Source organism: Ischnura elegans, chromosome 7 (assembly GCF_921293095.1).
Source record: "Ischnura elegans chromosome 7, ioIscEleg1.1, whole genome shotgun sequence".
Classification (NCBI taxonomy): domain Eukaryota; kingdom Metazoa; phylum Arthropoda; class Insecta; order Odonata; family Coenagrionidae; genus Ischnura; species Ischnura elegans.
The window spans coordinates 47,021,530-47,037,567 of record NC_060252.1 but is presented as its reverse complement, the minus strand read 5'-3'; the positions used below and the strand labels follow the sequence as shown (position 1 = coordinate 47,037,567).

The 16,038-nt window shown below is 37.2% G+C and overlaps 1 protein-coding gene across 3 annotated transcripts in view; it reads right to left on the bottom strand.

The window, feature by feature from the left end:
• LOC124162275 overlaps positions 1 to 16,038 on the bottom strand; it is a 452,031-nt gene that overhangs the window by 226,910 nt on the left and 209,083 nt on the right. Inside the window, exon 4 of one of the 3 annotated variants that reach the window (XM_046538753.1) lies at positions 2,852 to 2,991. The exons of the other annotated variants lie outside the window; for them this stretch is intronic. The gene's annotated coding sequence lies outside the window, so the exon portion shown is untranslated. The remainder of the gene's footprint in view (positions 1 to 2,851; positions 2,992 to 16,038) is intronic. 3 annotated transcript variants of the gene reach the window in all.

Genomic DNA, 16,038 nt, shown 5'->3' with positions numbered 1-16,038 from the left:
ACGGCACAGTGTCCTCTCATCCTTCTCCAACGTCTCATCTCATTTTTTCAGAGGAATTAATCCACCTTCATCCAGAAATTTTCTTCTATGCTCAATTTTTTCTTATCGCGTCTTCTGTGAAAACATTAATGTTCTTCAAAGCACGGGCGTGCCTGTTAGATATTCAGGCACACAGTGCATCAAGACTAAGTTAATTTTAGCTTCCTTCAATGCGAGAGTCTGGCTCAATCATTGTAAAAAGATAATGCAAAGTTGTTTCTCTGCTCTTATATAGTGACTGATGCCTTCCTCTATGCCTAATTGGTACCGCTACGCTGCACTTGTAATAGGTTTTCAGAGAAAGATGAGGGAAAGCTAACCACGACAATGGTAAGCCTTGCTATTTGTCTTCATTACACATTGTCTATTTTCTCGGAGAGACGAGGAAAAAGTGAGTTCTTTCTTGCGAGATAGCTTCCAGCTAGATTAGTTTCATTTTTAAGGCATTTGTACTCATTTCGCTACTGGTTACTCATTCCTGTACGCTTGACGTATATCCATCGGTGAAGTGATGAATCAAAAAGTAATTCGCTTGAAATTTACGCCTTCGTTTGAAAACGTGGGAAATGTACTTCATCATACTTTGACTGAAATAAATCAAGGATTTCACTACAAAAAACTAAGAGGACTACCAGCTTTTAAAGTTTAAAACGGAGAGCCAACATTAATAAGGTCACTAGGCTAGCTATATGTGATAATTGTCTTGCATTAAAAGCAAGGACTTTACTTTATTATAATATTTATTCGACTAACATTCCAATGGTTTCGATTATTCCACAATTTGAAAAATTAGCTAACATGATGGTTCAGTACTATGTAACGTCTAATCAACAATATTATGACTCATGTGGAAAATTGAGCACTCAAACGATTCAATACTTCATGTTAGCCTTTAGGTTAATATCACGTACTCACCAGCTGTAAAAACAGTATATTCTCATATACAAACCCTACCTACTTAAAACTTTGACGAAAAATTGTAACGAAAACACATAAAAAGAACGCTTTAAAAGGAAAATTACAATTCGTGTTTTTCGCAGTTGAATACCCACTGAAATACTTCTGAAAATTTTAAATAGTAGATACGATGAATCGCAAGAATACGAATGAAAGTAACTGAATTTTTTCGATAATTTTTACTCACTTCGGTTAACAAACTGATTAGATAAGCGGTTAATAAAATCTTCGCCGGCGAGCTCAAGTAATGCATTATAGAAGTTTTTATGAATGATTGAGAAAGTTTGAAATGTATGAGGTTAAGAATATGTACACTAGTGGACCGTCCAAGGCTGGTAGTAGACAATTGTTTCAGTTTTACTTAAGAACTCTGTTAAGTAGGGTACAGTAAAGTTTACAATATCTAAGTGTCTTGCCAAAGAATTCAAATCTACCAATTGCATACTAATTATGATGCGCATAGATCGTATATCTGTAATAATTTTGAAGCAACTTGAAGCAAAAACCAACCAAATCTATTAGAATGGGTAGTTATAACTGGCCATTCTAATATATTTTGTTGGTAATTATAGGTAGATTTCTAATAGATTTGGTTGATAGATAATTATCTCAAGGTTTCTGAAATAATCACGTAAAATATACAGATCTCAAGAAATATATACTTTATTAAACTATAGTTAACATAACTTAGTTCCTTGGAAATCTCTAGGGCTAAAAGTATGGACATTATAATAAGTTTTCTTCCAAGGTACAAGGAACGAACTCCAAAGGGAAATTTTCGCATAATATCGTGTGATATTCTGCTTTTGAAATTTAACACGGCGTTTTCTGCTAATCTCGAAGTTTTAAAAAGCACGCTCTTTATCGTCGGAAGATAAGCAGAGAAAATTAAAAAATTGCCGCCGGCCGTCAGAATGTTTCCGGTTCAGACAAGCAGCAAATCTTTTCGTGCGGAGAATGTTACCTTAAAATTTTCAGAAGATCTTTTTCAATTCCTTTTGCCATTAGTCTTACCAATAGAGACACGTACGAATAATTCTGAGTTTTACATCTCACAGTTTTCCCATGTTAGCGCTCGAAATGCTGGCTAACGCACCCACCTTCAATTTGTCTTCAATATTCATTTGTTATCGACTGATGTGAATGATTTTCAATGTTTAAATGTACTAATATGAGGGATTTTCAATGCTACATGTAAAAATGAAGAAATATAATACTCATCTACCTCAGAAAAACATTGAAACATGTAAGACTGCATATTTGACTGTAGATGAGAGATGCTAACATAAAAATCATATCGCAGGTTTTTCCATTAGGAGTAATACTAACTCAACCAGTAAATCATACATAAAACCTGCAAAAGCCTTCACATTTTGCCGTTTCCAGATAAAATAGATAAAATTCTATTATTTTCGCATTAGTTTCTTGCATAATCCCGGCCATTATGAAAGATAAGTTCAGGAAAGTGAATCTCTCATTCTCAACAGGTCCCAATTTGTTTTCTTTTGGTGACATAATATTTGCTCAAAACTAAAATCAGTCCATTGCAATTTTCATGGAAAATGAGATAAATATATTATAATATTTTCATATTGCTCAAAATAAAATTTATTCACGTAACAGAAAATAGCGAGGTAAAGTTTACAAATTTGAGTCCCAGGAAAATGCTGACAAGGGTTTACTTCATTAACCCTGGTAATTTCAAGGTGACAAGATCTGTCTCTTAACGAGCAATAGATCACTTAAAATAAACCAGTTGAATGGGATTGTTGCATCCTGGAGATGGCAGAAACCTTGGACTTAAGATACTTTTAATGTTTCCCAATACGCTAAAAATGTGTGTCAAAGGACTTACCATAAGCCGCTAGGTGATCACTGGTGCCATTTAAACGTTTTTCCTGAAGACCATACTGGAAAGCGAGAATTTCATTCTGATACCGGACCTTATGAATTCAGAAAGTCCGCATTTCAATGGATGTTGACGGAAAAATTTACCTGAAATAGATGAAAACACAAGATATAAATTCCAGAAGCATAAACAAGAGTAATTATAAGTTTAATATAGAAGGAAATCTAAATGGAACTGCAAACATTATACGAACCATTATCGAATTCGTATTTTTTTTACTTTCAGATATGAGAGTCCAAAATCAATGTCTACCAATGGCCATTGTAAAGAATTATATGGAAGTAAAAATAATTTCTCGATGTGGTAGAGGTAAAACTTTGCATTACAGAGCTCTACACAGAAGGAGGAATGTACTTAGTACCTTTATACCTTTATGACTATAACTTTTCAGACCGTAGCTAAAAAAAGCAGTACGGCCAATCCAGTCTATAAATCTGCTTGATCATGATTAATTTCTCGTTTCCCCCAGCGAAAGTCCATCACTAGCGCCCATTCACCTTATCCTTTGATAAACACTTGGCCCCATATATCCCCATCGGAAAATATTAGTGCATCATGATATCAGATTGAGAAAAGCGCGAGAAATAGTTTCAAGCTGTGAAAAAACGGTCGAGAAAACTCATCCGAAAGGGCCGGCAATTCCCAGTTCAATTCCAAAATTCCATCCCAGAGAGGTTTGTCACCACAGAAAAACAGTTGAGCCCGACTATTTGGTAATGCCACTGCACCATTCATCACATAACCTATGAAATTCGAACTCGATAGGTAAATTAATGAAAATGGACTTAGATTAGAATTGTGGAGATGATAACACAAGGAGTGCTGGTAATTTTTTTAAAACAGAGATAGGTGGAGAAATAAGGTAGATGAAAAAATGAGATCAACTAGATATTTAGCGGTGGATTTGATTTTCCACTCGATGTCAGCACAGAACAGAGAGACACTCGTATTCCTTGGCTACCAAGCTTTTGTACATTTCTCGTATTAAATTCTGTACCAAACTGTTTCGAAAACAAATCACTTGTACCCCTTGGCTTCTCACCACCTCAATTGATTAAAAAAATGTTAGCAGGTGATAATAACCTGATAATAGCTTTAGGAGATCAAAAAAATAAAAAGTTAATTTTCAGAAATGACTAAATTTCCCCCGTATGCAAAACGAAATTATTCTAGGGTTGTCTCGCGTAAATTTTAACGGTTAACGTTCTTTTCCTATGCCGGAGACCTTGTCAGGGCTTATAATAATCTCGTCGATGTTGCGCGCCAATATATATCTGGATGCGGGAGTGTATTTCGAATACTCTGGGCGGTATTTTTTCTTCTATTGATTGCTTTCCGGGCCCACTGATTCTTTATCCTTCACCGCTGTTAAAATTGTATTTATGATTCTCACGGAATTTTCTAAAAAGTCTCGTTCTGTGATATATCTCTCTTGCAAGGATAGTGGGTTAACCGAAAATTTAGTTAAACGACTTCTTCATCGAGTTCTATTTCTTCAAAAATTATCTCACAGCTATGAATTTCGGTGGTGGAAAAAGAAATAAAGTGTGAAATAATATTCCCATTATTGATTAGTCAGGATTTCACATGCTCTTCTAGGCAACAACTATTACCTCTACATACAAAGGCTGCAATGAACAAGGTGGTGTCCCCACAGTTTCCTACCGTATATAGAATAGCACATAGCTTAGTTTCAAAGGGCTGGGATTTTATTTTACGTAGTGCTTTAGGCTTTGAGGGCAATATTCCGTTCCTTTCATCCGCTCAATTAGGTCCGAACAGATTTTTTTGGTCATTCATGACATGCATTTCACATATGCACATATCCCTCTGCAAATGCTTGGGAGATTTAGTCGTAAGAATACCCCGTTAAAAATAATCCACCAAAAATATATTCCTTCCTCCAAGAGCCCCTCCAGAAAATATTTCTGGCTATGACCTTTCAGAATGGGGATGACGCGGAGTAAGAATAATGCGCATTACGATTCACGATGTCTTTGCTGCAGTTCGCATCATTGTATTCTGACGCCAAGCCTCCCCCAAATCATTCTCCAATAATGGAGTTTGAGAGACCAAGAGAAGCCAGACCTAGATGGGTCAGGAGAAGAAACCGATCGAATCATGATCCATATTGTATTTAATATTTCTAGGTTACATTGCTCAAAGCATACACAGCGGATGATTCACATATAAGGTTATTTGAATAAACACCTCTACTAAGAGGCCAATTTAACGTATTTATATAAAGTTAACTAGTCTACGAAGGTAGACTAAACGAGATATCGGTGTAGAGTCTACATTCGTATTCAAAGTCTATCTAATCTAATCTTAGGAAAGTATTTCATTTATGGATCAGTTGCACTCTTTTTATATTTTAAAATTAGAATGGCTAGTGCTTCACGTCACCGTACTGCGCGATGTAATTACACTGTTCCATTTTAACGCGCGATTTAAAATTGATCTTTTTTACAACAGATCTTTTATTATTTTTTTAAATTTACCTCGGGAATTCATTCCCATATAAATAATATGAAAGTAAAAGAAAAGTAAGGATAAGGGTTAACCAATTTGAAGATAAAATCATTTCATTCATGAAGCTCATTAGCTTTTGAGGCAAGTAAATGAGCTAATGAAGCATAACACGTATCCATAATTGTTTCGCAACACATACCCGTAATTGTGTTGTAGAAACAATTTCTAATCCGTTGTACGGTGGAATGTATCAACAATCTAATTTCCTTCTATTGCAATTAACCAGAGAATAATCAGTTGCCCTTCATGAGAATCAATGCAATCAATATTCTTCATCGACAATTAATTTCTAAGAACTTAATGTATATGAATTAGCCAATTAACCATTTAGCCGTCAATTCATTCCCACACCTACACGATGAATTTCATCCTTTTATCGGAGATAAACTTAGCTGCGATAATTTAATCGTTTACTGAAATTCCACAGTGAAAACTGTGCGAAAAATATCATTCCACCGTCCGGAAGAATTTAAATGCTATAATTCAGCAATTAATGATTCTTTATTGATAAAACGCTGATTCTTTGCCTGGTAAAATGTGTCCCCAAAACCAATGTTTTAGCGAGGTGAACAATTAATCCAATATTGCGGACTAGATTCAATTTGGACAACGATTTCCCCGCGAACGCCGATTCAAAAGCGTATCTAATCGACCGCAATTCTGCCCATTTCCCAAAGCGATAATTAATGAGGCAATACATGCCACGAGTGATAAAAAAAACTGCTCGAACATAATGGAGCGCATGAGGAGGACAGAAAATTTGTCCCAAGTGCTTGAAGTACTTCCTTAAATAAAATTCCAGCCCCTCAAAAAAAGCTATGAGCTATTCAATGTATGCTAGGAGGCTGTGGAGAGACTGATAAGAGAAAAATAAAAAACTCTGTCAAATATTTGATGAATTCCATTATCATTTCCTTCTGCATGGGCAATTCTTTTGACTCTCAATATGTGCGGTAGTATAGTACTCCTTGCAAGGAATGGCCTGCTTCAGTACTACTTGGAGTATCAAGGATATACCCGAATAGGAACACCAAGTAGGCGTAATACCCAATATGTTTTTTGAAGGTAGAAAAATTCTCCAACTACGAAATTCATGGGTACTTCAAAATGAAAAGGTATTGCAATAAAATATGTATTCAAGGGTTTCGTATGCTATTTTCCCATTTATAGTTATTAAAAACTTAAGGTTAGTCAATTAAATAATTAAACAGTATCGATAACTGCTATTCTTTTCTTTATAGAATCAAACATAAAATATGGATACAGTTTTTTGGGCCTCAAAAAACTGATTCGTTGACCACATGTGGCCTGAGAACCGCAGGTTGCTTGCTCTTTATTTAGTTGAAACGAGCTTATTCTGCACCTGCATTGCTGCGTGTGGAGGAACTTCATCACTTTGATTTAGTATGGACGACAGGACGACATTGCGGTGCATTACCGTAATGCTCTGATCACACAAATTGTAAAATATGCAACAGTACTGAGGGACCTACATGAAGACGGCCCAAATAAATCAACTGGTATAGAAAGGAACTAAGGTACGTAATGAGGATGCGCAAGAGGAATGAGGGCATAAATAACATTCTTCAAGCAGTGGAATGGGAACTCCTAGGACGTAAAAGAAAATAAATACGCTCTATGCATTGTTTCACTCCCTTAAGAGGGAAAATCATGGGGTAACAGCAACTGAGGGTTGAAAATCCGAATTACACTGCCAGGGATTGCTATGTAAAACTTCGGTCAAGGTAAACCAAGGTACAACTTGCAATACAAGGTAAAACACTGGTCGCAAAGGATCGATTAAAAAAACATTATTCCTCATCAGGGAATCTTTCGACTTCACATAGGAATCGTATTCCTGGGAACTTTCAGAATCCTTTGAGAGTATTTTAATTTTTTAGGAGATAAATTTATTTTGGACGATTTATTTGGTTTTTATTTTATACTATTATGCGGATTTCGGTTCTTATACTTTAATTTGGCGATGGACTAAATGTATTTTTTTATATTAACACTTGAAAAATATCCGACCTGCAAATCTTTAGGCTATAAATATATAAATAACTGAAACTAGCGTAATTAATGAATACGCAGATGAATCTATGGCATCCTCACTCATAAAAAAAACAATGCTTCGCGGCTTTGTAACATAACGTACGCAGAAAGATTTATTAAATATTCCTCCCACACGACGCAAATCACAAGGTTGAAAATAAAAAAAATTAGCAGCTTCCAGTGTGCCGTCTACTCCCTTATCTCGAGGCACACTCTGGTGCCTAATAGAATATTTTTTCGATAATTTTTTACGCACTCATCTGCACCACACCGCACCATACTCTTCAGTAACATTTTCGTATATTTCCAATATACTTTTTGCTTTCATAACCAATAACCCATTACGCTTCTGGCAATGTTCCGTGCGAGATAACCAGGGGTTTGCATTTTTATACAACCAAAAATCTCGGAAACAGTCGTGATTTCGTCTACTCGGACCGGTAATCGAAAGTCAGTAAACGATTTTGATAGATGCACTGAATAGTAGAGGCCTTCACGTTGTAGAAATCCATCTTACTGATTTGTGAATGAAAAAATTTGCTGTTTCTACAATTTGGAACTTTATTTTCCTGACTATGATACAGTGTATCGAAACTAGTCAGGAAAATAAAGTTCCAAATTGTAGAAACAGCAAAGTTTTTCATTCACAAATCAGATTTCGATAGATATTAAAGGAAAGATATCCATGGTTTAAAATTAATAACAAATGGTAATTACCACACTTTAATATATTGCTAGAGGGTAGAATGTTGGGTAAACGAGGGAGAGGAAGGAAAATAGTTGCATATTAAGATGGAATGAATGGAAGTAGGCCTTATTTCGAATTGAAAAGGGAAGTGCTTTAAGAAAGGGGAGGCTGCCAGAATACCTTTAAAATACTCCATGGAAACCTATCTTAGTCTGTTTAATGCTATAATAATAATATATTACTCCATTACCAACCATGATTCCGCCAATCAATGCCATTTTTGTGGTACTATTTTTAGCCTATATTTTATCATGAAAATGACAAAGAGTGCCGAAACCACGGTCGGTGATGGAGTTAATTACCAAACTGAGGGAATTACCATTTGGTTCTCGTATTTTTTTCATGGATATATCGTATTTCCTCGACGTAAAACTTGACACGATTTTATACGTAAGGGAAAGATAAGATAATTTAGGTAAAACGAAAATAAATTTTTTATCACGCAGCCATTATTTTGAAAGATTAAAGCAAAAAAACACGAAAGTTGTAACCCACCTTCCGTAAGTTTTTGACGTCATCAGAGTTCCGATCTATTTATTCGATGAAGAAGAAAATTTCTGTGAAGTGAAGGCAAAGTGTAAGCCACAAAGAGCCACGCGAAACCGATGCGCCAGACAGAGGAGTTACTGAGCATGAGTCGCATGCTTGGCATATTTTATGGCGTCATTGTGGTCAACATATTGAAAAACTAAAAAATAATGATGTAGTTATTTTTCAAATACTATCACAGCTTGCAATAAATTTAAATAGTTGAAAGAGCCCATTCTACAAACCAAAACACGCAAATCCATATTACACTAATGAGGCAGAATCAATCGAAGAGCCGTTTTCTACCTCATATCGAAGCAAACTCCACTTGTCAGTGCGATATATTTTGATAATTTTTACTCGCTTTGCTGCGCCACAAAACACCATACCCACCAGCGAAATATTTGTGAAAATCCAATTTATTTTTCCGTATCCAGAATCGAAAAACCATCGTTTTTTTCTAGAAATGTGTTGCACGATATAGCTTGGAGCTCGCTTTGATATTGAACTAAAAAATATGCGAAACATAATGAATGTGGGCATAGCTCGGGCCATATATGCAAAAAGGGTTCGAACGCTCTTGATTTTATGGCTACCTACACTGAAATGCACATATCACGGTGTGTGCGAAGGAACGTTTTTTCCACCAGACTCTATACTTTAGCGAGAATCGATGCTCGAGAGATCGATAGCGAAATTATAAAGGAGCTAGAATTTATTTAATTAGAAGGTGAACACTATAAGGACCAAAACCACTATTTTGACTAGTAGCAACTAATCGTAAGGTTATAATTCCAAAACTTTTCACCAAACAGCTTCAATTTTGCTGATTTTTAATATTTTTCACGATGCATACCATCTCTTACAATAATAATATAGAGGAAATAAGAATGCATGTATTAACTCCTACATAAATTGAAGGACCAAGGCCCGAGAAAACTGTCGATAGAAGGATTTGCTGTATATCATGTCGCTCCGAGATTTTTATCCTTATACCTTCCAGATATTTCTTGATGGATATAACCACATTTTATAACACTTTTATTTTAATAAGAGTACCAGTTTTTTCAACTGCCGACCACATTGCTGCATCGAATTTTCCAGGCTCAGTGCTTTTTTCACTCATCATATTTCTATGATGAAGTAAATCTACTTATTTTCTACCCAATCGTCACTATCCATGTATCAATTAACTACATTTTTCCTGATTTCAAGAATAAATTCGAGAAATCTCTGGAAGACAATCTCAAAGAAAGCTGGTGGAGTAATCTTTGATCTTGATAAGGGGAAAATGGTTAGAAACGACAAATATGGAAGTTTTGGCAGGTTAATCAAAATAAAGATGATTAACATACTGTGATTACATTAAATTTTGCCAGAAAAACGTGTCATCACTCTTCAATATATCCTTTTTCAGCCATACCCTTGCTCTCGTCTCTGAATTTCATGGAGGACCCATTCTTGGTTTTTTTCTCCCTCATTTCATTTAACATAATTTTTCAGAATAAACAGGGTCCTGCCTGATGTCTTTTGTATGGTACTCGGCATGTCCCTTCCTTTCCCTACTACTATCGCGATTTTCTCGTTTATTTAAGCTTAAGTATTACAATATATTCACGGTATACTTCCGAATCACTCGTTTACCAATTCCACTTTAATACTTATCGGTTGTTATAGATTTTAAAAATATAGAGACACTTTTCTTGTTTTTCGACCCATTGCTCGCTTTTCGAGATATTCACGAAGGAAACTGACGACCGTATCATTAAGGAAGATAATTTGATGACGTTACACACTCCTGTGAGCGGGTCATAGCTTCTAGGCGATTTCTCGAACCTCGAACGGATCACTGTTTACACGCTTGAGATATCGTCTGTCACTTACCCTCCATTGCTTACGTTTACTGTTTGGAATGCGACGACAGCGTTAGCCATAACCATCATACGACATAGTTAGCCATAGTGTTTTATCCACGAAAGGATAGCCGTTCGTACTACGGTTTTGTCAAAGCACGTAAGGACACGCGTAAATATAAGCATTATGGGTTGATAATGTGGTTAGAGTACTGCCTTCCCATCCAGCGAGTCCGGTTTCAATTCCGGCGGTGAAAGAGAATTTTTAAATTGTGCGAAAAATCCACAGAGGAAAAATCATTCGCCTTGACCGCGATTCGAACCCGGATCCCTCGATTTCTGAGGATTTCTCGCAAAATTTGTGCATTTTGGGTGACTCCGTAAAGTTATCACCGTGGCTAGTCCCGGTATACTTAAATTAAGTCTAGAGCGAACACCTCTTTGTGTTCAAAGTTCGGGCTATGCTCTACGGCTGTGGCGCTGTGCACACGACTTGGACTGCTTGTCGCATAATATGCTCAACAGTCCATATCACCTTGTCTGGTATAGTCCACAAATTTCCACAGGGGATAATAACGCCTCGGTAGCTTAACTGGCGAAAGCACTCGACCGGAAATCGAGAAATAGAGGATCCGGGTTCGAATCCCGGTCAAGGCGAACGATTTTTCCTCTGTGGATTTTTCGCACAATTTGTGCATTGCAGGTGACTCCGTGAAGTTTACACTGTGGCTATTCCCGGTATACTTAAATAAATGAGGACTTATAAATTCATACTTATATGCTTTGTGGAGGGCATCTCAAGTGCATCTCTCCGTCCGTCGGATAGGGCGCTATGCCGTGGTCCCTTTGGCGCCTATCGTTAATCGTGGCGGTCGAGGATAGCTTCAACACGACTCCTACATCTCGTTTCTCCCACCAAACCGCGCCACCTACATCCCCCGCCCCAAAACGATCTCCCTCCATAGGACGGTCGTTAAAATGCAGCGGTTTTGGAGAATCAGACGTGAGCGAGAGGGAGGAGGAATGGGGAGACATTGCACAGTGAAACGTGGAAAGCGATCAGAGGCGCCGGCGTCATATTGAACCGCATCGTATCGAGCGCCAAAATTTGTGCCGATGGTACAGACCGCACGGCAACGAGATACAATCACCAAAGTCCACCAACCGCGCGGGCTCCGCAGTCCTCTCTACTTACGCTCCAATACGGTCGGTCGGTGATTGCGGGCTCGAAATATATTACACCCAAAATATACCTCTCTCTCTCTCTCTCTCTCTGCTCTCACTTCTTTTTACTCTTTTCCTGCAAACGAGGGCACGAGTTTAGCCACAGAGTGGTGGGGAATATCGGGTTTTTCGAATTTTTTTTTCGAGACCGACATTTAGAGAGGAGTATTCGACAAACGATGTGCCCCCGGGCCGCACCGAAAGTAAATTTTTATTTATTTTGATACTTTAAAAAAATATGAGTTCCCTAGCAGAGAGAAAGCTTACTCATAAAAACTTTAGCTCTTCAATAAGTTATTCATAATAATAATTTGTACTCTACGAGGCATAGAATTTACATGCATCCTTAAAAATAACTCGTGAAAATACGAGTATTTGTAGTTTCCATAGAAGTATGCTCAATTGAAAGCTGAAAGCGATGTCGGAAAATTAAACTTAAATCTATTTTAAAAAATAAAGTAATAAAATAAGCATAAATTAAATTTAAAGTATTAACTTCTTGTAAAACGTAACAGACTGAAATTATTTCCAAGCATCGTAATGTGATACCATGAAGGAAAGACTGAGAATGTGTTATATGTTAAAATGCCATGTGTTAAAAATAAATAAAAACTTGCATTCCAAGAAGTCACGGTTAGTTAAACATGCGGTTCGCAACTAATCAAGATACGCTAATCTCTGATAATAACTTCGTTTTTGTGATTTAGACAAACTCAATTTTGATCACTGCATAAAATGTTAATGAGAACAAGTGTTGCCCGTAAAAATTTTGTATGGAAATTAGTGCAAATATAGCTAGAGTTAAGAGCACGGGACTGAACCGGGAAAATATATCCCATAATGTCCCTCAGTGTCTCGCCTCATTTCCACTCCAAGCCCTACACACCTCATTATACGAAAAACCGGATTCCCGTTAGCGAAGAACTCATCCGTGCTAAAATTTTCCTCGTTTCCAGCAGGGAGGGAGGGTAAATACATTTAACGTATCATGAGTCGCTCGCCAAAATCGTCCACTCATCCACAAACAAATTCCAAGTCCATGGAGGATAGAAACGAGGGGTTTTTCCTCATTTCCCATTACGGGTGTAACTCGAATATTGTCCATCTGCTTTTGTAACAACTTGCCTATGGAATTTTATTAGAGGACAACCTTAGTGACTCAGTCGAATGCACATAAATAGAGCAAATCGTCCCTATGCTAAATTGCAAAATAGGTTCCATTGCTCACTTGTTCAAAAAATCTTGCTCAGGGTTTATTTACAAATTATTCTCCATTCAGAATTAAAGTTTCACGAATAAAGTGAAAATTATACCATAAATATGAGTAACTACTTTTTTAATCAATGTTTTACATGGAAATGGAGCGAAGTGAATGATGTTGTCTCACTCGTGAGTTCCCCAAAATCGCTGATCATTTAGTATATACCTTTGTGTATTTTACCATAGTATTTATTACCTAAAGGCCAGAGAAGAGCTTGATCTGGAGTTTACTGCCGCTTTACGGTGGGTAAACATGGATACTTAATACGGAGGACCAGAAAAGACTGGAGACGTTCGAGAAGTGGCCATGGAACAGAATGAAGGAGGTGAAGTAGACGGAGAGGAGGAGGAATGGATAAGTTCCGGACACGGTGGGTGAGTAGAGGCAGCTTCTTAATGAGATACGGAGGAGACAGAAGGTTTGGATGAAGCTAGTACTGAGCAGGGAGGGAATGTTGAAAACAGTTTGAGAGGGTAGAATGTTAGGTAAACGAGGGATAGGAAGGACGAGAATACGATTTTTAGATAGAATGAAAGGGAGTAGGAATTTTGTGAATTGAAGAGGAAGTCTATGAAGGAAAGGGTTACCGCCAGAATACTCCATAAAACTCCATGAGCAGCGCCTACGACAAAGTGATATGTATCACTGAATGCTTATATCTATATATGTTATATTTTATATCTTAATTGCATGTGTAATATTTGAGTATATTTTCTACCTCATTAACTATGTTGTATATTACAAATAGCAAGACTTTAGCTTTCACTCAGTAGGTGTTCGCAGGTTTTTCACGCCCCCCTTCTTGTTTGGGCGTTTTCCTGCAGTGGGTTTTTTCGCTGAAGGATACTACACCCTTATCCTCATGTTTTTTTCCCACAAACAGAAATCTTTTTTACACAAAATGTTCACATATAGTTGTTTATATTTTTGACATTTCACAAATAGTGTATATTGTATATTCTTTGTGTTGTAAACGTTTGTATACCATTTTTTAATATGCTTACATTGACGCTACGAGGGGTTAGGTGGAAGAGGGGACTTTTTAGTCTCAACCTCGCCCGAATAAAGGCATTTTATTACTATTTATTATTATTATAAAATGCTACTTGCTTTGCGAAGCACACCTTTTTGGGTTTATATACCCCTCGGGAGGGGAAATATCACTCGTGGAAAGGGGTTTGCGTGGAGAGAGGATGATTTCACTCAGGCCGGGGATACGTTGGTCCCTAGGTAACCCTTGTTGACTGGGGCCATCACACCGGCCACCACACACCTGACTCCCACACACGCAAGCATGCACACAACCTCGCATGACACCATACTCCAATAAGGGACCATTCCCAGCTCGAGACATCACAATATATTATACACTTACATTGTTATAGCTATATATAGTCTTCAGAATAAACTCACGGCGATAGAATTAGCATGATACGATTTCTACATAATACCCCGCAAGCCGCCTAAAAGGCGTGTGGCAGGGGGTGTTAGGACACCAGCCGTTTACAGCTTTAAAAAAAATGAGGTGCTCAAACGAAGTTGGGACTAGCGTTTATTTAAGTCCTTTATGGTTCGGGGGAAAAACGAATTCGCATATCTATCCGTTCGGCAAAACATCTCTCTTAATTTATCACTTCTATCGGACCTGGAAATATAGTGTGGCTCTAATATTATGTTCTCTGTATCGCTCTTAAAGATATCCATTCTCAATTGTTCAAGCGATCTAAGCCTAGCGCGCAGCCTCCGAGTCTCCAGCGGCTCCCAGACTAATTCGCTTAACATCTGGGTAACACTGTCTGTACGCCCGTGCAGCTTTCCTTTGTATTTTATTCAGTTCGCGGATTAAGTCTATCTGCACGGGATCCCATACGCTCGCTGCATATTCAAGGTGCGGTCGGACGCGAGCGAAATAGCACCTTTCTTTTACTTTCTTATCCTAAAATCTTCCCACAATACGCTTGACGAATCCTAATTTCTTTATCCGATTTATCGATGACATAGTAGAGTTGGTAGAGACTGAGCAGGACATGAATAAAATTCTAGTACAAATGGGAAGGAAAATAGGCAGATATCCGCTGAAAATCAATAAGAAGAAACTTAAGATATTAATATGATGCATTTTTCCCTTTTTAACGTAATTCAAGACAAACGTAAAAAAGGGAACAAAAAAAGGAAGAGGTGATTAAATTGGATTTATTATTTTGAAGTAAGAATAACCAGCGATGGAAGAAGCAAGAAAGACACTTTCAGTGGAATATAGCCCAGAAAAAACAGCCTCCCACGAAAAGAAGGATCTATCTTCTGTAAGAAACTTTTAAGCATAGAGCTGGAAAAACAATTTATCAGAACTAACATCCGGAGTATACTTATCTATAACACAGTGAGGCATAGATGATGCCAGTGGCAGAGAAAGTTAAAATACTAGAAAACTCCGATGGCCATATAATTCTTGTATTTTAACGTATTATTGGTGGCAAAGCCGGCATTATTTTTCTCCCAATACCCTACCATTCTTCCCCTTCCATCATTGGCGTAAATGACCTCATCTGACGGTCACCTCCTCCATGTAATACATCATTCCTATGCAATATCAACACATCCTACGAGATTAACTTTCACCCCGAGAATTTTTGCTATATTTATATATCGTTACCTGATATCATTGCAGTATTTTATTTATGAAACAAAATATATTTGGAAAGAATATTTCCTTTATATAGTCTATTGGCACATATATTTTCCTGCATAACTTTTTTATAGCTGCAATTTCAAATTTAAATTTCATGAAAGTTAAATTACACAGGCCAACAAAATAATTTCGTTTGAAAACTTTTTTTATTTTAATAGCTGGTCTTTATAGATTTTGATGTGCCGAATCCAAACCTGGCCTTTGTGTTTTTGTATCACCCATAGTTTCCAAGCAATATGCATT